Below are 22,795 nucleotides of genomic sequence, written 5' to 3'. Positions count from 1 at the left end.
TTTTTTAAAAAATCAATCAAGAAATCAATTTTGTTTACAAAAAGATACTAAAATAAGTTCTCAATCCTTATCCAGAGACTTAATCTTCAGTTTCAGCTGCTCATGGTCAACTAAAGCCCAACAATATCAAATGGAACATTTCAGAAATAAATAATTCTTAAATTTTGAATTCTGTGGTATACTAATTCGTAACATCATCCCACTTTGTCCAAGCAATAAAGTAAATTATGGTTTTGGCCATCATGTCCTCACTGTGCATGCCATTATTTAGTTATCCAAACAAAGAGCATCTCAGTAACCAGATGACGTGTTACAGGACCACAGTACCTACATTCCAATGAGTCTTATTTTACTCACTAATGGCCTGAAAACACAAGCTTAGTTATATTGAAAACACAGCTATACCAAGAGCAGCTGTAATGTGGTTCCTTTAAGTAAAAATGTGCAAAACTTCAATTTAATACAGTAAGAACCATGAATGTTTAAGTTGCTAAGATGTATGGTTAGAATCAGTCTTCTATTCATGAAAAATTGAAGCAAATGGAATATGAGTTAGTTTTACTGCCTCATTTCAAGTCTCAGCTGTAGCCACAGTTTATGATAAGTGCCTGTCATTCATCTCACTCCATTTCATCTCAAAGACATATACCCATCTTGTTTACAGTGTGAGGAGGAGCTACACTACAGTGACGTATTCTTGTACCTAACACCTCCATTCAAGAAAAAAATGACATTTTGCCAGAGAAACAAGTAGGACCTTTTATTTGTTTGGTTTTGTTTTTTGAGACAGGGTTTCTTTGTGTATCCCTGGCTATCCTGGAACTAGTGCTATAGTACAGACTGCCCTCAAACTCAGAATTCACCTCACTCTTCCTCCTAAGTGCCATGATTTAAGACATTCACTACCACCTCCTGGAGACATTTAAATTTTTTTATTGTGGTATACCTTTATAATCTGTCTATTTTGCTATTATTTTCTTCATGCTTTACTTGAATAACTTATAGATTAAAATCCATGATGTGTATGTATAAATTAACCAATATATGTAAGATTTGGTACTCTATGTCTTTAGTTACCCTCTGCAGGTATTAGTGTGTGCATCCAAATGAAGAGAATAGTTGTAATTAAAAATCAATTTAACAAAAATCTTTTTATTGAGCACTACATATCATTGATGAAAGACAATAAAGAGACACTAACAAAGGGTAAGATTATTTTTTTATTATATTGTGAAAATTAGTGTCAAACATCAATATTATCCAATCTGAGCTGCCCATTCCATATAGTATCTTATTGAAATTTTAATGGAATTTTTTCATTTAAATTAGAAAAATTGCATATATAATGCAAGATACCCAAGAGAAAAAGCAGCACGGTGCAAAACCAAACCAAAGATGGAAACATCTTGGCACTTCATTTCAAAATGCAGCAAACCTGTAGAATAAAAATAGCTTGTTAGTGGCAATAAGATAGACACATAGACTAGTGTAATAGTCTAGAGACAGATGAATGTATTTACTGCCAGCTGGTCTTCTTCCAAGGCAACAACAAAACATACTTGAAAATATTCAATCTCTCTGATAACCCTAAGGTGAATGAAAAATCTTTCTCTTTTCTTACTTTCTCTCTCTCTCTCTCTCTCTCTCTCTCTCTCTCTCTCTCTCTCTGCCTGTCTGTCTATCCATCTATCCATCCGTCTGTTTGTTGTGGAAAATAATAATTAATAAATACTCGGAGTTCATGTCTCTAGCCGCACATGTATCAGAAGATGGCCTAGTCGGCCATCAGTGGAAAGAGAGGCCCAATGGTCTTGCAAACTTTGTATGCCTCAGTACAGGGGAACGCCTGGGCCAAGAAGTGGGAGTGGGTGGGTAGGGGAGTGGAGGGGGAGGGTATGGGGGACTTTTGGGATAGCATTGGAAATGTAAATGAAGAAAATACCTAATAAAAATAGTAATAATTAATAAATAAACAACAACAATAATAATAATGATCGAACAGATAATAATAATAATAATAATAATAATAATAATAATAATAATAATAATAATGGAACGGGTAAGTTCTCGCCCCTGTCCAGGCAACTCCTGCACTGGCTGCCTGGCCAGCCATACACCGGCAGGCAATGGCCAACCTGTTTTTATCTTGTGGAAACTCTGGTTCAGAACTCCACAATCTCTCCACCCAGCTCACTAGGTTCCCACTGGCAGGCAGCTACCACACCAACCCCGTGCTTCAATACCCCCATGGCCTTTGTGGTAACCATCAGGCAAACTCACGCTTTGCTGCCATATCTTTCTCCTGAGAACCAAGACGAGTAGCTGCAAGAAGAAAAGCACCACACAAACTTAGTTCAGAATCAATGATAATGCAATCTCTGGGCACAAGTAAAACCTAATCTGGTTAGCCTTCATAAAATCCGATTCCTCCTGTGGCAAATCCTTGTGGATCCACCATGATACCAGGAAATACTAGCCCTTACACTATCCCATTCCAAAAAGGCCTCTTTCCTGCTTCCTCTCTTCCTCTGTCCAACCTGGAAGTCCCACCTAGTCACCCAGTGATTGGCTCCTTTATTCAAGAGGATTGGTTCAAAAGAAGCCAGTAAGTGACTCATTCCTCATTCCAGACAACCCCTCCCAGAAGAGCAGAATTAACATAAAAATACAAGCAGCACAAAGCCATCCACAACACTTACCCCTTTCTGTTCTAATAAAAAAAGAAAACGTTTCTCTCAGTAAAGAGAACAGCTATTACCATTTTGTAATTTATAAGGTACATATAGACCTAACACCCAGTTCATCAATTTTGTCATTAAAATAGAACATTGTCATCTATCCTAAATTAAAAGACTTATAATTCTACACCTGAATTATGTCTGGCTTTAGATTGTATGTCATTTGAAAACCATCCTCTCAAATCTGTTCTCTCAATGTAAACAGCCTGGGTTGACTATAAGTAGTTTTTCAACCCCATCAGAAATCCAAGAATGACCCACATTAACTAAAAAATGTATAGGAAAACTAACACAATTTCCAGAATTGAGACAGATTGTAGAGACAGCTGCCCATCTAAACAGCCCCAGTAAGTGAGGAAGATGGAGCAGGTCTTCAGCCTTCTGTCCCAGGATTATCTTACAGACCTTATAGATAAACGGATATTAAGGTCTAGCCTATTCAGTCTCTGCAGAACTAAGCTGTCATAATCTGTACATTGTGTCCTTTCAAGAACAGTATAGGTCTGCAGTAGAGACTGGCAATTTTCTGTCCAGTGGTGACCTAGACACACATGCACAGCCTCACCTGGAGGTGAGATGCTCAGTTGCTTCTTTAAATCCACGAACTGGAAGCTGTTAGAAGATTTGTCTCAACAAGTGAATAAATAACAGAACGTCACATTCTGTGGATTTCTGATGTTTTTGAAAACCAACTATCTATGTGAAGTAATCTGGACTGTTCTGCATTAACTATTCTCAGCTATTTGTAATTAAAATATCTGAAAACACCATAACAATAAACTCAGAGCCATGAATTTGCTATTTGGCCCTTAACTCACAGGCTTAATAATCTCAGATCAGTTTATAATAACAGCAAGAGAAGGACTGGGTCTAAGCCCAGTACTTTAAAATTTTTAGTATCAATAGAAGAAATTTAAACCAATGAAAACCTTGATTTTCCATCAAAATAAATTCTGTACCAAAATAAGAACTATGACTTCAACATAGTAACAATTATAAAGATTTCTACCAAATGAGATTGTCCGTGCAATCAATTCTAGCTATTTCCTCCCTGTTCCAAATATGTCCATTTCTCTATTCCCTAGAAAGACAACTTATAATAACCACCTTCAGGCCCAAAGTCCAGGGAACTGGGGCAATGACTCTTCATAACTTCTTCAAGCTGAATATGGGCATTGATATATTTTGAACGGGGGGGGGGTTAGGGAAAATGGGGAGTTTGTTGGCCTTAAGAAGGCCACACCAATGATTATTTTAGTCTCAGATGTCTATGTCCTGACTTGATCCAGCTGAATGTTCAAGACATCAGGAGTTCAAGCAGGTCAGTTCAGCATATCTGATGATGAGACTCACCAAGGTTGTATATTCTGTAATATACAAATTTCAAAACAAAATTTTAGTATCATCAAGATAACCTTTTTGTTTGATTCTCTGGAATCTAGTTCTTCAGGTGGTCTCCCTCTATCGAATCTGATCCATATTATTCTGGAAGGTGTATAGGCAATAATCACCTCTTCTAAAAATACAAAGACAAAAACCTTTCTCCCAAATCAGCATATCCATGAACCAGTCACCAGAAAAACCTTTATTTTGACCTCTCTCCCAGAGGAATAATATAACCACAACACTCAGCATCATTCCCATTTTGAAAGCTAAAACAACCCAAAACAAATGAAGGAAACTAAAATACTGTATGTGCCTCTTCTTAGGCCTTTTCTATTTTGCCATGCAGGACAATAACCAAGAATTCCTGTGGAGCCCACATTAGACAGAATTTGAGTATCGTGAGAGACATGCTAGATCAATATATCTTTATACTATCTTAACAGAATTGATTTACACCTCTGTCTATACCTAATTATAAGCAGGTAGCTAGTCCCAGCAGGATTTATATCCAGAATTCCTGTGGAACTCATGTTAGACAGAATTTGAATATCCTGTAATATGTATTAGAGCAATATATCTTTATACCATTTTTAAAGCAATTAATTATAACTTTCACTAATATTTGCCTATAGGAAGCAGGTAATTTTTTACTTGTTAAGCTCTCTTCCTAGAGCAGCCATTCTGTTGTGTCATCTACCTGTTGGGCTCTCTACCTGGAGCCCCAGACATTTATTTTATTAATACCTGTTCACTGACCCCTCTACTTGAAGTCAGTGACTAATTTTCCCTATGCTAGTTCTGAACCACAGGTGAAATTTCCCATGTGATTCAGACAAAATCTGTATATAAATCTGTCCTAAAAGTAAATAATCCCAATTTTATAAATTCACAGTTCAATCAATATCTGCCTCAATATGTAGGCAACTTCCATTCTACAACTCTCTGACTCAGAGCAGCCTGTATTCCCCACAGCAAGGAAACTCAGAACCTGTTTTCTATGTTTTAATTCCCATGCTTGAGTCCATGTTTTTTTGTCTCAGTGCTACCCAGCTACTCACTTAAAAAAAATAAAAGAAATAAAATTAAACTCTAACTCTCAGGCTAATAATCTTGAATTTCTTGTGGATTCTTGCCCAACACATTGGTTCACCACCTATTGCAGGAAATATTAAAAAAAAAACCGAATGTGTGTGACTCTGTGTATTTGTATGTACATACCACACATATGTACATTTATATATTAGAAAGTATTGAGTCTTCCAATGGAGACTGTCACAAGGGATAAAACAGGAAAAGCTGCAGTGTTCTTTGCCAAGCAAAGTAAGCCCAGAAAAGGATTGGAAATATAAGCTGATGTCATTTACACCTGAAATATTAAAAAGCTAAATTCACAGGGAGTACAATGACAGTGCCTATAGGCAGAGCTCAGGAGGCCAAAAATCAGTAAGTTAAAATTACAGTTAAGATGATTAACTTCTGTGAATCCAATGTTCAGCCTGATGACAACAGTTCATGATATTACACATGTGCTTGAAAATTGCTAGTCAAGTATGATGTCACATGTGTACATTCTCAGGGGGTTGAAACAAGAGGATCATAAGGTCCCAGCTAGCATGTGCTACATGGAATCTGTCTTTCAATAAAGAGAAGAAATAAAAGAAACCAGGGGGAAGAACAACAGAGAGAGACAGACAGACAGAGAGAGAGACAGAAAGACAGAGACAGAGAGAGGGGGAGGGAAACAAAAAAGAAATTGAGGAGTTATATCAAATTGTCTGAGTACAAAGCTGCGGCATATGTGTTTACTTGACTTAGTTTACAATATACATATGAAACAGGACATATGTATTCCAAGGTGCTGGAATTTTGTTGTTGTTTCTTGTTTTGTCTGCTTTACACAAGCTAGAGTCATCTGGGCAAAGGGATTCTCAATTGAGATAATGCCTCCATTAGATTAGCCTGTAAAGAATTTTTTTGATCAATTATTAGTGTGGGAGGGTTCAGCCTACTCTAAGTAGTCCTATCCTGGAACAAGTATTTGTGAGTACTGTTTAAAAAAAAAAAAAAAAACGGTGCATAAGCCACAGAGAGAAAGCTAGTAAGCACTGTTCCTCCATCGCCTTTGCTTCTGTTCCAGGGACAGGACTTGAGTTCTTGCCCCAACTTTTCTTAATGACCAACTGTGATCTATACTCATAAGCCAAATAAACTTGTTCCTCCCCATATTGTTTTTGGTCCTGGTTTGTATCGCAGCAATAGAATGCAAAAAAGTTAAAAACTACAAACTTATAAAACCTTGGTTGTCAATTATTATAATAAGGCTGGAGGAAAAAAAGCAAGCAAACAAGCAAGGCTTGCTTTTGGTTTAAATATCCTGGCATCATGCTCAGCATACATTCAACAATTTAACTTAATGTTTTCATAAGTTATCAGTTTTGAAAAATGTATTCTTCAAATTTTGTTTCAGTCCTTTTATCCTTTTTATTCTATGATTTTAGTAATAATCTTACATCTCTTAAAACCACCATGAAGACCTGAATACTTTGCTTGGTTTTAGTTTATTCATTTTCTTGCATATCTGTTTGGGGAGCTTCAACTCACCTACTTTCAAGTCACTCCAGTCCACTGAAGAACACATCAAAAGCATTTCAGCATTCTTTAATTTCCCAACATCTTTTTGGGATTTTTTTTAATGTTTCCTTTGCATTGTTATAGCTCAGCTTCCATCAGCCATGCATTTTTCCATGTTGTCTCTTATTTACCACAAGTCCTTGCCATGGCCATTTTGTTTTTGTTTTTGTTTTTGTTTTGTTTTGTTTTGTTGTTGTTGTTTGTTTTTTGTTTCATTTCTTGCCTACTTGATTTTTAACAATCCCATGTTGTATCTGACAGTGGTAACTTTTTCTATTCAGACATTTTTTTTCTGTTATTTTCCAAGCTTACACTTTTTTCTCACTAGGTATACCAATAGCGGCTACTAGGAAAGGTGATACATGTTTCACTCCTATATACCTATAAAACCCAGTTGGTTTCAATTGTTTGCGGAAGCTGTAGGTTACAGAGGTCCTTACTGATGTCTACCTACTGTGTGTTTTTTATATTGTCCTTGCTTAATGTTTGCCTAAAAGTTCCCTCTTAGAATGTCAGGTTTGGTGGCACACAGGCTTATTATATTAGACATCTTTCCAGCCTGAGTTTAAAAGAATTCTATAGAAATATTAGTTATTTCTTAATTGATGGCTATATGAACTTCCAATAATATTGGAAAGAAACATCAAATCTTTTATAATGCAAGGAAAGTAATGTGATCCTAAGCACACTAATATCATAGATTCTACCCTCTTCCTGTGGGATGAAGGCACATACAGCAGATGTGTAACATTTCAGGTGTTTAGTGGTCATCATGACCAAATTACCTTTGCTTCTGTTGTTTGAGCCCTCTTCTCACCATGTTAATCTTGGCCCCTGGTTATCTTTGGCCTGACTAATGTTCAAATTTATCATTTTCTCTTTCTGTGGTATAAAGTTTTGATATGCAAGGATCATGTTGTGCTGGTTTAGCAAGAATGCCTTTGTCTGATGCTTTCTCCTAGTGACATTCAGTCTGTCTACCACCTCAGTTGGTTTGTTGGTTATAAAGACCCAATCCTCAGTTCACCTTGCTGTATTTAGAGTTGTACATAATTTGCTTTGCTCTACTATGAATGTCAAATGGCATTTTGGTGCTATTTTAACAAGTGTCAGAATAATTTTTCTTCAATGGAATTTGAGAAATAACCCCAACTTTTCCCAGGATAATAATCCCTCAGTTTCTTGGGTAGATTGCTCCAGGACTCTTGCAGATATGGAAGTCCCCAAATATTCAAATATATTATTATTATTATTATTATTATTATTTATTATTACTTTTTAAAATACTCCAGCTGTTGTCCACTTCTGGTCCGCCCTCCCACAGATCCTCATCCCATTGCTCCTCCCCCTGTCTCCAAGAGGATGGTTCCCCCTCCACTCTTCCACCAGGCCTCTCCACTCCCTGGGGCCTCAATTCTCTCAAGGGTTAGGAGCATCTTCTCCCACTGAGACAAGACCAGGAAGTTCTCTGCTATATATGTGTCATGAGCCTTGGACCACCTCGTGCATGCTGCCTGGTTGATGGCTCAGTGTCTGGGAGATCTCAGGGGTCCAGGTATGTTGAGACTGCTCATCTTTCTATGAGGTCGCCCTCCTTCTCAGCTTCTTCCAGCCTTTTCCTAATTCAACCACAGGGGTCCCCAGCTTCAGTGGTTGGGTATAAGTAACTGCATCTGTCTCAGCCAGCCTTTCAGAGAACCACCATACTAGGATCCTGTCTCTAAGTCCACCATAGCATCAGTAATACTGTCAGGCCTTGAAGCCTCCCCTTGAGATGGATCTTAAGTGGAACAGATCACTGGACCTCCTTACCTGGAAGATCTTTTAGACAGGAACAATTCTGGGTCAGAATTTTTGATTATAGGATCACAACCCCATCACTCCACTTGATGCCCTATCTTTCTACTAGATGTAGACTCTCAAGTTCCCTCACCCTACTGCTGGCCATTTCATCTAAGGTCCCTCTCTTTGAGTCCAGAGAGTCTCTCACCTCTCAAGTCTCTGGTACTTTCTAGAGTGTCCCCCCACCTTCCACCCACTGAGGTTTCATATTTCCATTCATTCTGCTGTCCCTCAAGACATCTTTCCTGTCTATACTCCCACTCCCCTGATACTTGATCATGTTCTTCAAATCTTATCTGCAAAATTTCAGTATTTGTACAATCCCTACAAATATTTTCCTTGAACATTTTATCTCTAGGTCACTTATAATATATTATGTATGTTATACAAATAATTGGTATGCTGTGTGACTATGGAATATTGACAACAAAGAGGTTCATGTTTGTTATAGGCACAGTCTTTCTTCCTTTCTTTCTTTCTTCCTTTCTTTCTTTCTTTCTTTCTTTCTTTCTTTCTTTCTTTCTTTCTTTCTTTCTTTCTTTTGCATAATTATGTGAATACTCAGATGTGGAGCCCATACATATGGAAAAATTACTATGTGTGTTACATAATAATTGGTTGTTTGCCTCTCTACCGTATTCATTTATGCCCTATTTGGTGATGTGAGGGATATTGCATGGAAAGGCACATTTCTGCAGTCCAACTTGTTATGCTATGTTCTTTCTGGAAAAGGGAACTAATGGGGAATAGAGGGTGTAGGGAGATTTTTTATTTCCTTGTCATTTTCATTGAATCACTGTGGTGAGTCATCTTTACTCCTTTGACCATTGGTTCCACAAAGGCCAAGGCAATAAACCCAGGTAGTCTCTTCTGGCCTCTGAAGCTGCAGCTCCAGCTCAGCTACTCTTCCATCCCATAGAGCTGATTTTTCTGTGCTACACACCTCTGTTTGCTGAGTATTTTTGGTTAGCTTGAAGAAAGAGAATAGCTTTTGTAATTGCTCCCTTCCTGCCAACTCAGGGTTTCATTCTTTTTACATTTAATAGTAAATATATCTATACCAAATGTGTCTGAATATTAAATTCTATGTATTCATGAGACTCCAAAGAATTTCTTCCTTCTGATTGATAATCAATGAAGTGATGAACTTAAGTATATTCAATAATTAAACCTCTGTAGAATTCAAAGCAGACTTGATCATAGACCAACAAGGGGTAAATTGGTGCATATGAAACACAATCTTAACACCTCAAAATGTTGCTCTCATTCTTTTTCTGTTTTTTTTATTAGATATTTTCTTGATTTACATTTCAAATGTTATCCCCTTTCATAGTTTCCCCTCTGAAACCACCCTATCACCTTCCACAAACCCCTTCTCACCAAATGACCCATACCCACTTAGTGGCCCTGGAATTCCCCTACACTGGGGCATAGAACCTTCACAGTACCAAGGGCCTCTCCTCCCAGCGACTAGGCCATCCTCTGCTACATATGTAACTGGAGCCATAAGTTCCACCATGTGTATTCTTTGGTACACATGTGTACTCTTTGGTTGGTGGTTTAGTCCCTGTGAGCTCTGGGGATACTGGAAATTCATATTGTAGTTCCTCCTATGGGACTGCAAACCCCTTCAGCTCCTTGGGTCCTTTCTCTAGCTCCTTCATTGGGGACCCTGTGTACCATTCAAAAGATGACTGTGAACACCCACTTCTGTATTTGCCAGGCACTGGCAGAGCATCTCAGGAGACAGCTATGTCAGGCTCCTGTCAGCAAGCACTTGTTGGCATCTGCAATAGTGTCTGGGTTTGGTGTTTGTTTATGGGATGGATCCCCAGGTGGAACAATCTCTGCATGGTCATTCCTTCAGTCTCTGCTCCAAACTTTGTCTCTATAAGTCCTTCCATGGGTATTTTGTTCTCCCTTCTAAGAAGAATCAAAGTATCCACACTTTGGTCTTCCTTCTTCTTGAGTTTCACATGTTTTGCAAATTGTATCTTAGGTATTCTGAGCTTCTGGGCTAATATCCACTTATCAGAGAGTATATATCATGTGTGCTCTTTTGTGATTGGTTACCTCACTTAGGATAATATCCTCCAGATCCACCCATTTATCTAAGAATTTCATTAATTCATTGTTTTTAATAGCTGAGTAGTACTACATTGTGTATATATGCCACATTTTCTGTATCCATTCTTTTGTTGAGGGACATCTGGGTTTTTTTCCAGCTTCTGGCTACTATAAATATGACTGCTTTTGTTGTCTAAGTGCTCTGATTAGGACTTCAAGTAGTATATTGAATAGGTAAGGAGAGAGTGAGCACCCTTTTCTAGTCCCTGATTTTAGTGGGGTTGCTTCAAGTTTCTCACTATTTAGTTTGATGTTGGCTACTGGTTTGCTGTATATTGCTTTTATTATATTTAGGTATGAGCCTCGAATTCCTTATCTTTCCAAGATTTTTGTCATGAACAGTGTTGGATTCTGTCAAATGTTTTCTCAGCATCTAATGAGATGATCATGTGTTTGTTTGTTTTTTTTTTCTTTTTTTTTTTTTATATAATGGATTACATTGATGGATTTCCATATATTAAACCATTCCCACATTCCTGGAATGAAGCCTACTTGATCATGATGGATGATTCTTTTAATGTGCTCTTGGATTCAGTTTGTGAGAATTTTATTGACTATTTTTGCATCAATATTTGTAAGGGAAATTCATTGGTCTGAAGTTTTCTCTCTCTCTCTCTCTCTCTCTCTCTCTCTCTCTCTCTCTCTCTCTCTCTCTCTCTTTGGTTGGGTCTTTGTGTGGTTTATGCACCAGAGTAATTGTGACTTCATAGAATGAATTGTGTAGAATACCTTTTGTTTCTATTTTGTGGACTAGTTTGAGGAGTACTGTGCCTCAGACCCTCTGGGTCCCTTTGTCTGCATGGACAGGGTCTCTAGTCGCAGGTGGACAAGGCGCCGGCGGGTGACAGACAGACCAACACGCGAGATTGTGTAAAATCTGAATGTGTTGTCACAAAGTGAACACCAAACTTATATAGTACAGAAAATACAAAGGGTAACAGGCAAAGTACATTGAAGTTACCTGATACAAAACAAAGCAATGACTTCAAAAGGACTTACAGGAACTAGGTAGATGTTTACAGTAAAGATAAAGCAGTCCTGCCTAGGGTCAGCTTAATGACAGGTAAGGATTTCACACTCTAGTGATATACCTTTGAGCCTTGTGAAGGCTAGCACCAGGGGGTTCTGCTCTTAGCAGACCTCATGAATAATGCAATATCACAACCCCTCTATTTCCTAGGCCTTGCTAAATTCTTATATGAGTGTAACTTTTAAGTATCTGGAGAATCTCCATTTGTCAGGAGAATTCACCAACTTGCTTCTAATATGCAATGCAGCCTATACTGAAGATTTGTATTTCAGTGGGATTCCCTGACTCTATTATGGTATTCCCTAGTTTGGGTGAGATTTGCTACTGTCCTTAGTAAATATTTTGCAGACCAGCTCTGAGCTACTGGCTCCGCCTTTTGTAATTCTTAATTAGTTACTGAATAGGTAACTTCCTTACTGCATTCCTGCTGGATTCCAAGCTCCTCAACTTCTGGGATCTTGGAACACTGGGGAGACTTAACTATTTCAGAATTTAACCTTAAAAGGCATTTATAATAAAATACTAAAAGAGAGCTCATAGTTCCATACACCAGACTAACGCGGGAATAGGGTATGAGTATATGGGTAAATGAGAATGCCAAATCTCCAGGAGGTGAGTTTCCATGAAACTCTTTTCCTCATGAGTGCTTACAGACTTTACAGCCTGTCAAGCAGACTTGACCAGAGTGCGTGGCAGTACTGGAATTAGGTCTTCTTTGAATGTCTGATAGAACTCTGCACTAAACCCATCTGGTCCTGAGGTTTTGTTTTGTTTTGGTTTGGTTTGGTTTTGGTTTTGGTTTTGGTTTTGGTTTTGGTTTTGGTTTTGGTTTTGGTTTGGTTTTGGTTTTGGTTTTGGTTTTGGTTTTGGTTTTGGTTTTGGTTTTGGTTTTGGTTTTGGGTTTAGTTTTGGTTTTGGTTTTGGTTTTGGTTTTGGTTTAGGTTGGGAGACTACTAATGACTGTTTCTATTTCTTTGGGGAATATGGGACTCTTTAGGTCATTAATCTGCTCCTGATTTAACCTTGGTACAGGTATCTGTCTAGAAAAATGTCCATTTCATCCAGGTTATCCAGTTTTGTTGAGTATAGGCTTTTGTAGTAGGATCTGATGTTTTAGGGTTTTTTTGTTGTTTTTTGTTTTTGTTTTTGTTTGTTTGTTTGTTTGTTTGTTTGTTTGGTTGGTTTTTTTTTTTTTTTTTTGATTCCTCAGATTCTCTTGTTATGTCTCCCTTTTCATTTCTGATTTTGTTACTTAGGATGCTGTCCCTGTGCTCTGTAGTTAGTCTGGCTAAGGGTTTATCTATTTTGTTGATTTTCTCAAAGAACCACCTCCTGGTTTGGTTGATTCTTTGTGTAATTCTTTTGTTTTCAATAGGTTTATATCAACCCTGAGTTTGATTATTTCCTGCTGTCTACTCCTCTTGGGTGAATTTGCTTCTTTTTGTTCTAGAGCTTTCAGGTGTGCTAGGTACACTAGCTCTCAAGCTACTAGTGTATACTCTCTCCTGTTTCTTTTTGGAGGCACTCAGAGCTATAAGTTTTCCTAATAGGACTGCTTTCATTGTATCCCATAAGTTTGGGTATGTTATGGCTTCATTTTCATTGAACTCAAAAAAGTCTTCAATTTCTTTCTTTATTTCTTCCTTGACCAAGTTATCATTGAGTAGAGTGTTGTTCAGCTTCCACATGTATGTGGGCTTTCTATTATTTATGTTGTCAGTGAAGATATGCCTTAGTTCCTGGTGATCAGAAAGGATGCATGGGATTATTTCTATCTTCTTGTATCTGTTCAGGCCTCTTTTGTGTCTGATAATATGGTCAGTTTTAGAGAAGGTACCATGAAGTGCAGAGAAGAAGGTATATCCTTTTGTTTTTGGAAAAAAATGTTCTATAGATATCTGTTAAATATATTTGCTTTGTAACTTCTCTTAGTTTCACTGTGTCTCTGTTTAGTTTCTGTTCCCAGGATCTGTCTATTGAAGAGGGTGGAATGTTGACTGTCCCCCACTATTATTATGTGTGGTACAATGTGTGCTTTGAGCTTTTGAGTTTCTTTAGTGAGTGTAGACGCCCTTGCATTTGGAGCATAGATGTTCAGAATTGAGAGTTCATATTGGTAAATTTTACCTTTGATGTGTATGAAGTGTCCCTTCTTATCTTTTTTTGATAACTTTAGGTTGAAAGTCAATTTTATTCAATATTGGAATGGCTGATCCACCTTGTTTCTTGGAATCAGTTGCTTGGAAAATTGTTTGCAGGCCTATGACTCTGAGGTAGTGTCTGTCTTTTTCCCTGAGATGGGTATCCTGTAAGCAGCAGAATGTTGGGTCCTGTTTGTGTAGCCAGTCTGCTAGTCTATGTCTTTTTATTGGGGAATTGAGTCAATTGATATTAAGAGATATTAAGGAAAAGTCATTGTTGTTTCCTGTTATTTTTGTTGTTAGAGTTGGAATTCTGTTCTTGTGGCTATCTTCTTTTAAGATCATTAAAAGATTATATTCTTGTTCTTTCTAGTTTGTAGCTTCCCTCCTTGTTTTGGAGTTTTTCCTTTATTATCATTTAAGGGGTGTATTTGTGGAAAGATATTTTGTAAATTTGGTTTTGTCATGGAAAACCTTGGTTTCTCCATCTATGGTAATTGAGAGTTTTGCTGTGTATAGTAGCCCTACCCTGACATTTGTTCTCTTAGGTTCTTTATGACATCTTCCCAAGATCTTCTGGCTTTCATAGTCTCTGGCAAGAAATCTGGTGTAATTCTGATAGTTCTGCCTTTATATATTATGTGACCTTTTTCCCTTCCTGCTTTTAATATTCTTTCTTCGTTTTGTGCATTTGGTGTTTTGATTATTATGTGACAGGAGGAATTTCTTTTCTGGTCCAAAACCATTTGGAGTTCTGTAGGCTTCTTGTATGTTCATGGACATCTCTTTCTTTAGGTTGGGGAAGTTTTCTTCAACAATTTTGTTGATGATATTTACTGGCCCTTTAAGTTGGAAATCTTCCTTCTCATCTATACCTATTATCCTTATGTTTGGTTCCTCCTTTTGCTGTGGACGTCCTAGATGTTTTGGGTTAGGATCTTTTTGCATTTTGCATTTTCTTTGATTGTTGTGTTTATGTTTTCTATGGTATCTTCTGCTCCTGAGATTCTCCCTCCTATCTCTTGTATTCTGTTGGTGATGCTTGCATCTAAGTTTCATGATCTCTCTTTTCTAGGTATGCTATCTCCAGAGTTGTCTCGCTTTGTGATTTCTTTATTGTTTCTACTTCCATTTTAGATCCTGGATCATTTTGTTCAATTCCTTCACCAGCTTGGATGTGTTTTCCTGTAGTTCTTTAAGGGATTTTTTTATTTCCTCTTTAAGGGTTTCTACCTGTTTTCCTGTGCTCTCTTGTATTTCTTTTAGGGAGTTATTTATGTCCTTAACATCCTCTGTTAGCATCATGAGATATGATTTTAAATCCACATCTTGTTTTTCCAGTGTATTGGGGTATCCAGGACTTGCTGTGGTGGAAGAACTTGGTTCTGATGATGCATAGTAGCCTTGGTTTCTCTTGGTAAGCTTCTTGAACTTGCATTTTGCCACCTGGTTATCTCTGGTGTTAGATGTTCTTGCTGTCTCTGGCTGGAGCTTGTTCCTCCTGTGGGTCTGTAAGGCTGTGCTTACACTCCTGGGAGACCAGATCTCTCCTGGAGGAACTTGTATACACAGTGCTCTGGAACATCCTAAGCTCTAGACACAGATGGTGACCAGAAGGATCCTGTCCCAGCTATTCCACTCTTCTTGTGTCCATTGTACTCCTCATAGCCCAGCTCCTGATGGTTATTGGAAGGAAAGTGGCTATCTTACCTCTGAGCCTGGTAGGGAAAGCACTCCTTGGGAGAACAGGTCTCTCCAGGGGGTAACTGTGCACAGTGGGTTGTGGAACAGCCTCAGCTTGAGGGTGCAGATAGTAGACCGACCATGTTGCTCTCATTATTAACAACAATAATAAAAGGCTCATTACTTAGAACAAACATTTTATTTGCATTATGTTTGTTATTTATGTATGAGCATGCAATGCTCTCATGCATGTAGTGGCCAGAGGGTGTCTTCAGAAGTCAGAAGACAGCTTGTGGTAATCAGTTGTCTCCTTCAAGCATATAGATTCTAAGAGAAAATTCAGGTCATTAGGTTTGCTGCTAAGTGCCCTTATCCACTGAGCCAACCCACTAGATTCTAAAAACATCTATAAAATCTAGCACTATTAACATTGCATACTATATAATCAATGTTTAAAATTTAAGGTAGATAATAGCTTAATAATATACATTCTAACTCATAGCTTGTGGCTAAAAATTGATACACATCACCTAAATAAGCAACTTGCCACTGATATAAAAGTCTATAAAAGTGACAAATGCTGTCCTCTGACTCTTGGGGATTTACCTCTAGAGTACTCTGCAAGCAAGAATAGAAATGAGAAATGAAAAAAAAAATCATATGAGCTAGAGTAACTATTATTTATTATGTATACTATTCTGTTAATGGAAATAGGCAAAGTTTTAACAGTAAGATAATATTCTATTTATTCACAGCAAGTTATGTTTTAATTGACCTGTTAAATTTTATGTAGCCATGAATGGTAGTAAGAGCATGTAACAATATCAGGAAGAAAATACTTATATTAATACAAATAACCAAATGAAAATAAAAAAGCTAGCCACATAATGACTATAAATAAATCTCTCATATGAATATAGGAAAAGGAATGAATGTGGCTGTGGAAAAGTAGCAATAGTGGGAGGATTTGAGTGTGAATCTGAAATATAATCTATAAACAGTAGCAATATATTAAGATTAGGAAGTCTGTAGTCTTCATTTTACTGTCTAGAATACTATTACTTTATTATGCAATTATAATATCAAAAATAAAACATTAAATTATGTGATTTATTAAATCTTTTGTCTATATATTTTTCTCAAAATAACTGCTACAGCTTATTTAAGTCAAGTAATATAGCTTGAGAAAAGAAAGGCATGGCAGGAACACTGAGCTAGCCTTGGGTGTCATAGAGAGTAGTTGTTTGAAAAGAAAACACTCTACCAAGAGTTAGAAAATAAATGGCAGTTTCCAGCAATGTACTTATTGGGAAGTTCAGCCCCAGTGTTCAGCCAACAAGAGTTTTGAACAATTGCATATGCATTTCAAATAATGCTAGTTCATTGTCAACAAATTACATAGTTTCCTGGCCTTTGTTTGTTCCACATGTCTAAACGATGAACTTAGCAATAACTGGATCTGCAGGGCAAGTCTGTAAGTACTGGAGGGTGTTCCTGCTGGAGTATAGTAAAGCTATGCCCACATAGAAACCTTCACATACCATATAAAAGAATGACAAACAGTTGTAGTCAGGCTTCTTTAATATCAACTTCACTATGTTTTGGATATAGTTTTATGTGTATTTATATCTACCTAGCTATAAAATGAATAGCTCTCTAATGCAGTTATCACAAAGCCATTTTTCTTTACTTTGTGTCTAGACCTAGTGTAGTTCATAGATTATTAAATAAATTCCCTCATCTACACAACTCACTGAGAGTATTTAATATTATTATTGAACATTGAATGAAGGTATTCTTTGTCAACACTCCTTTAGCTAAAGAGTTTGAGAAGTAACAAAGATAGAACACATGCATGCGCGCGCACGCGCGCGCGCACACACACACACACACACACACACACACACACACACACACACACTAAGGCTTTAAGTTCTTCATTAAAATGTACCAGTTTTTATTCCTGGTTTGTCTCACAGAAGCAATAGTGGGATCTGGTGGCAGCTGCATTACAAAACTGAGTTCTTTTGCTGTGTGGGCAAGAGCATGTCTTGCCTTCAGCCACAGTGATCTCTTTTTCAGTCATATGAGGTGCCATGCTTGGTAGGGTGACAGACAGAGGCACTTATGACAGTCACTTCACTGCAAAGCTTCTCTGAGTTGTTTCAGCCTTTTATTTTTGTGTTTAATTTCATCTGTGTAATTCTAGGTATCTAACATAATCCTGACTCATGCTAGAGAAACACTTTATCTTTGACCTACCTCCTCAGACCTTATTTCTTCCCTCATCAATGCTGTTTGAATAATATTGTCCACGGTTGGAGAGGATGTAAGAGAGCCACAGCTGACCCACAGTTGATGACTGCATAGCAATATGTTCTAATGAAAGTAGGAAGTGGAAACCATGGTAACATGTCTAGAAATTTAAATAAAAGATGATGTAGTCATCTATCCAAATGCTTTTAAGAAAAACATGAAAACACAGTAATGAGGCATTGTAGAGCAAAAATATTTGAAATTCTGCCAAGTACATGATCAAATTTATGAAAAAGTCATAATGGAAATATTTTTTACAATGGATGTAAGTAAAATATTATGTACAATAATTAAATTGAGTACAACAGAATAGCAAATTTAGGTTTAGCTATTTTAGATAGAGCTATTTTAACTTATTCTTTGTTAAAAATATTTTTATAATAAACAAACAGCAACATGTACCTCAATGATACATGAATTGCAATATTACCTTTTATGACTATGACTATGATTAATCAAGCACACACACACATACACCATATTCGCAGGAAATGCATTCACTTTGAAATGTTTTTGTGAGAATAAATAATCCCTGCCCTTCAAACGTACTTTGATAAAAAAGGGTGGGGCTCTTTATAAAGAACTTTTACACAGAAGGGAACATGGAGATAAAGCAGGCGGTGCTAAAGCTAAGAAACAAAGCCATGTGCAGTGCTGCTCTCACTAAAGCACATGAGAAGACCCATGTCCATTGGCAAAAGTACAAGGTCCTCATCCCACTATGGCATCAACTACAAATCCTTAGGGGCCAAGTTAACCCAAAATTCTGCTTTTTTGCAGTGTTTTCACTTAAATAGTTTTGAGAATTCTCTAACCAATGGTGATAAAATAGAAATGACCCAGAGTCTATGAATCACTTGCTGTGGTTGCATCTGAAACAAATGTAAAGACAAAGATAATTTTTTATTAGGTATTTTAGTAATTTTATTTGTGTTCTATATAATTTCAAATAGTTATATTTGTATATAAAATCTGAATTTTTGTGATTTTTTTAAAAAGTATGTGACTTATAGCTTAAATGTATTCATTTTTTATAAAATGTTTATCTATATATATTAAAAGGAGAAATAAAGAACAAATTTAGAGGTGTTTTCCAACTACCAGTGTTACAGCCAGCATCTCCCATGCTCTTAACTATAGGGACACTGGAAGGCTCTGTTGCCTTCAGGCCAGTCTTCTAATGATGGACTCTGAGAGTCCTGGCCCCAAAGCTCTTAGAGTCATAGTCCATATCCATCGTCTATCAACAGCTTCCCTAACAGCAATGAATGCCCTTGAAGACTTTCTTCCCTGAAAGTAATCCAAGTGACATTAAATACCCATTGCCTCCATAATTGGGGGCTTCTCTTTCTGTTATATATTTGAATTTGAGCATATAAAAGACTCCATGTTTCAGGTTTCATATCTGAATGGAGGAAACAAGAACTTGCAGTAACATTGTTTTTGCTCTATTCATCAACAAATGAAACATTCATATGCTCACACATTTGGACTTTATATAGCTTTTCAAAGTTTTTTACACTAAAACATAATTTGCTTGCAATATTTTAAAAATATGTTATCACCATGGATGTAGTGCTCTCTCTCTCTCTCTCTCTCTCTCTCTCATCCCCCTCCTCTCTCACATACACACTCTCAAACAATATGGCAAAAAGTTTAACCCCTTAATCTTTCATCTACATGTCTTTTGCATGCATACACATCTCTCTGTAACTATTTATATTTCTTAGGATTCTCTAAAGATAACCAAGAACACATGGTTATATGTTAGGGAGAGAAAGAAAGGGTGGAGGAGGAGGAGAGGATAGAGCATTTGACCAAGGACTTCACTCACAGAATTCTAGTGTTTATATACACAAAATTTGCACTATGAACTATGGGATATAAACCCTACAAGACAGGCATTTTGACAGCTTATTAGAAGGATTTCTCCCCTCCCCACTGGATTTTCAGTCTTTTTATGCTAATACCTTGTACTCCTTGGACTAGGTGTTCCATTTATAAAAGATCATCAGCTTGACTCAGGGTTTAAAGGTCAACCCTGTGGGAAGCCACATGTGCCGTTGCAGAGTGGCAGTTGGCTACTGTTGGCCACCATGCATACATAGGCAGTAAAGTTCTTTTGCCAAGATGAGGTTTTGAGAATTAACCAAAATTAACCAATCAGATGAGAGACAAGTTAACCAATCAGATGAGAGACAAGTTAACCAATCAGATGAGAGAAGTTAACCAATCAGATGAGAGACAAGTTAACCAATCAGATGAGAGAGAAGTTAACCAATCAGATGTAGGCATGGAAATGAGGTCATAAGTATAACCCAAGCACAACCAATCCGGGTGTGAGACATGCCTCTCCTAGACCTGTATAAGCAGCACCAGTTCTGGGCTTGGGGTCTCTTCGCCTCTGCAATCAAGCTCTCCCAATAAATGTGTGCAGAAGGATCCTGTTGCAGTGTTGTTCTTGCTGGTGAGTCGGGCGTGCGCAAGAGTACTCGTTGGACTAGGTGCTCCATTTATAAAAGATCATCAGCTTGACTCAGGGTTTAAAGGTCAACCCCATTAAAAAAAATAATTTTGCAAAAATATCTATACTGACTTTTTAAATTCATAAGTAGGTATTCAGCCAACTATGTACATACAATTTATGCATCAACCCATTCTAGCCCTAATTCAGAATATCATCATCTGTATTCTTCTGTCAAACTCCCTGAACATAGAACCCTCAACTGGATAGGAATTTAGAACCTTCCTTAGCTTCATACTAAAAATGGAGACATTGGTATTAGAGTCAAACCTGATATATCTTCCTAAGTCTACAAAGCCATCCAGTAAGGATTCATCAAGTCTTATCTTCCATCCCTTTGTCACTACATCACAAATAGATGCCTCATTATCCTGTTTCCTTCCACTACTACTGGGTCCCAATCTGTGTGTCTGCCTCTATTTGTTTCTTTCCATGGTTATCAGGAGTTGAACCTGTTATACCTAAACTCAACTGTAATGCTTAATACTCTCTTTGGGTGCTGACTTTTCTGCCAGTTTCATTTCTGAGTGCTTGAGTTGGAAGTACTCTGCAAGGGCAAATTTGTAAGCACATTTTTAGGAGCATGTCATAGAAGTTCAATGAGCCCTTGTTAGATGGATGGATCATACACATGCTCCCATATCTTTGTTGTTATTACTATACTTGGCATGGTAGGAAACAGTTAACTTTGCACACTCTCTGTTTGCAATTTTCCTAAAGCAGTAGTTTTTCATATATACCTGACAGTGTTATGGAAGGGGAGTCTGATGGCCAGGAGTAAGTTAGGTACTGAATGGGTACTTGAAACGTGGAAATCTATCAGTCAATGTATGCTGGAGGCTCCTCTTGATTCCAGAAAATGAAAAGTTTATGAGCGTTCTATCTTAGAATCTTTAAAGACCTTGGGGTATTTCTTTGAATTACGGTTTTAAAAGAGCAGAGCCATTTTAACTCCCTTATTAAGTCAGAAATGTTGCAAACATAACCGTGTAACCTGTAGCCTCCATATTGATTAAAAGATGACTGTAGACCTTATTTGTATCAGCCTAAACTACAGTCTTTTAACTTCTGCCACTTATCCAGAAAACTTTTCCTTGCCACTGGGGATGACAAATATTACTGGGCTTGGAAATGGGGGAATGACATCATAAAATCAAAGAGGTGAATCAAAAGGTTTTATTATAGCATAGAAGTGTAACAACTATTAAACGAAAATAACAGGGCAATTATGAACTCTTAATGAAAATCATGGATAGCTTTTCCTTTCACCTGTGAATAGCAATCTATTTAAGAGACATCTGCTTAATTTTCACACCCATACCACAAAGTAAGATTGTGTTGAGAACAGCTTTGACATGCTTCATTTTATTCTTGCAGTCTTGTGAAAATATTATTAACATCTTCCCACAGTATAATTATGTGAAAATGAAAGATGGTTTCAAGTTTTAGGCTTTTGGTTTTCTTTTAAATGAGTAATTATAGATCTGAAATAAATATCAATGTTCATGCATCCAATTAACAAGAAAGTATGTTGTGAAGACCAGAGAGATCCCTTATGATGGATATATAGGCTGGGGTGAAAGACATATATAAAACAGGAGTCACTTTTTTAGAGACATATAAACAAACATGACCTGAATTATCCAAAGCAAAGAATCACACTTTGGATCAGCATGAAAACTAATGTCTCTGAGCCTCATGGGAAAAAGGAAAGATGATGTTTGTCTCCTTTTGTCTATTTTGTCCCTTGTACTCACTGCACATATTTGTGATATGCCATAAAATTCTAGAAATTTCAGTAGACACTGCAAATGTATATGGATAAAATTTGGTGACTATTTAACACAACTTGAAGTTGGGGAGTCAGGTGGGCAAGTACACAAATAATTTAAACTGGCACTTTAGGTGATGGTAGACCAGATGATTTGTATCAACTGATAGCCTGCAACAACAACAACAACAAAAAATGCCTAGAAATTTTATGAGGCTAGAAAACCAACTCAATGATGTAGTGCTTGCCTTTCAAGTGGGAGACCTTGGGGCTGTTCCTCAGAATTAAAAAAATATATATGTTGAAGTAGTAAAAAGTACTAAAAAGATTCAAGAAAATTTTTTGCAAGACTCTAAAACCAGCATCTGGATTTGTTGTTCCATGAGCCACAGGGATTTCTGGGTAAAAAAAAAAAAACCAACAAAAACTAAATCATAAGATCACAACCTTGAATATTAAATAGAAAATCTTGAAACCATTCAGGATCCCCAGTCAGTCTTATGATTCTTCCATCTGCAATTTTGGGACCACAAGAACAGAGCCTCTCTAGAAAGGCAACTTCTAATAAGCTCATTCATTGAAATGGCCTGCAGGGACAAGAGCTTG

At 37.2% G+C, this 22,795-nt stretch overlaps 1 long non-coding RNA gene across 1 annotated transcript; it reads right to left on the bottom strand.

Annotated features, from left to right (window-relative positions):
• Window positions 1-15,758: 15,758 nt before the first annotated feature.
• LOC110304126 lies at window positions 15,759-19,984 on the bottom strand. The gene is made up of 3 exons (XR_002379018.1): window positions 19,865-19,984; window positions 17,841-17,994; window positions 15,759-15,905 (listed from the first exon to the last, which is right to left on the bottom strand). It is a non-coding gene; the product is annotated as an uncharacterized LOC110304126 (long non-coding RNA).
• Between the last annotated feature and the right edge of the window lie 2,811 nt (window positions 19,985-22,795).

Source organism: Mus caroli, chromosome 11 (assembly GCF_900094665.2).
Source record: "Mus caroli chromosome 11, CAROLI_EIJ_v1.1, whole genome shotgun sequence".
Taxonomy (NCBI): Eukaryota; Metazoa; Chordata; class Mammalia; order Rodentia; family Muridae; genus Mus; species Mus caroli.
This window is presented reverse-complemented; position numbering and strand designations above follow the sequence as displayed.